This window comes from Fukomys damarensis, unplaced genomic scaffold (genome assembly GCF_012274545.1).
Source record: "Fukomys damarensis isolate Sample0158 unplaced genomic scaffold, DMR_v1.0_HiC HiC_scaffold_52923, whole genome shotgun sequence".
NCBI classification, from domain to species: Eukaryota; Metazoa; Chordata; class Mammalia; order Rodentia; family Bathyergidae; genus Fukomys; species Fukomys damarensis.
Window position 1 is genome coordinate 1 of NW_022953835.1, and position 1,135 is coordinate 1,135.

A 1,135-nucleotide genomic window follows, 5' to 3' on the forward strand; every position below is an offset into this window, starting at 1 on the left:
CAGGGAGCGGCTGTTGTCCACAGACAACTCCATGGATGTGTCCAAGGTGCAACTCTCACATCTGCTCTTCATATAACTCCCTGTGGAAGTTGATCTCAGCTTCCAGGAAAGACTGCAGCTTCACCTTGTTCATGTAAGCTTTACCTACCTCTTTCCTGATGAGGAAAAATTCATTCTCCATCTCTTTGTGCTTGTTGATCTCATCCTCGTACTTATTCTTGAAGTCCTCTACCAGCCCCTGCATGTTGCCAAGCTCCACTTTCAGCTGCAGCTTCTGGCCCAGCATATCCAGTTGCAGCTGGAGGTTGTTGACATAGCCTTAGAACACATGTCCCATGCTGCTCCCGCAATCTTCTGCTACTGCAGGGAGCTCCACTTGGTCTCCAGAATCTTGATCTGTAGCTCCAGGAAACACCACTTTTTGATGAAGGGGGCAAATTTTTTGTTGAGCATCTTGATCTTCTTCTTCTGAATGTGCAGTCTGGATATTGAGGTCCACCTCCAGGTTCAGAGGGGTTCAGAAGGCTCTGGTTTAGGTGGATGGCTGTGATGCTGCCCACACCACCAGCTCCACTGGAGCTACCGACCAGGTAATGCAGAGTCTGCCCCAGAAACTGCAGGGACCAGGCCCATGCATTTGCAAAGGGGCTGACGAAAGACTGGGGGCTGGAGGTGAACTTGTAAGACCTCTGTGTTACCGTGATGGACATGCTAGAGGCTGGCAGGCCAAAACAAGAAGAAGCAAGAGGCAGCCAGGCAGCTGCTTCTAGGTGGTTCGCTGTTAGTGTATTGTTTGGTGTCATTAAGTCCCCTTTGAATTCCCAGGGGGAACATCCACTTTGTTACAGTTTTTCTTAAAGAGGAATCAGGTTCTGTTAAATAATATTTTGTCTAGAAGTTTTACACTGATGCTTATGAGTGATATTAAACTTTAGTTTTCCCTCTTTGCACTTGGTATACTTGGTTTAAATAATAGCATTTACTTGCTTCATAGGAGAAATCAGGATGCTTTTCTCTCTTCAAAGCTCTAAAATAATTCATTGAGCGTCAAGACTGTCTGGTCCTTGTGAGGCTTGGGAGAATGTCCTGTGGACCCATCTGGGCCCTGTGCTTTTTATGGGCAGTTCCTTAGTAC

The 1,135-nt window shown here is 46.9% G+C and overlaps 1 pseudogene; it reads right to left on the reverse strand.

Annotated features, from left to right (window-relative positions):
• Window positions 1-6: 6 nt before the first annotated feature.
• On the reverse strand, window positions 7-710 carry LOC104872888 (annotated as a pseudogene).
• Between the last annotated feature and the right edge of the window lie 425 nt (window positions 711-1,135).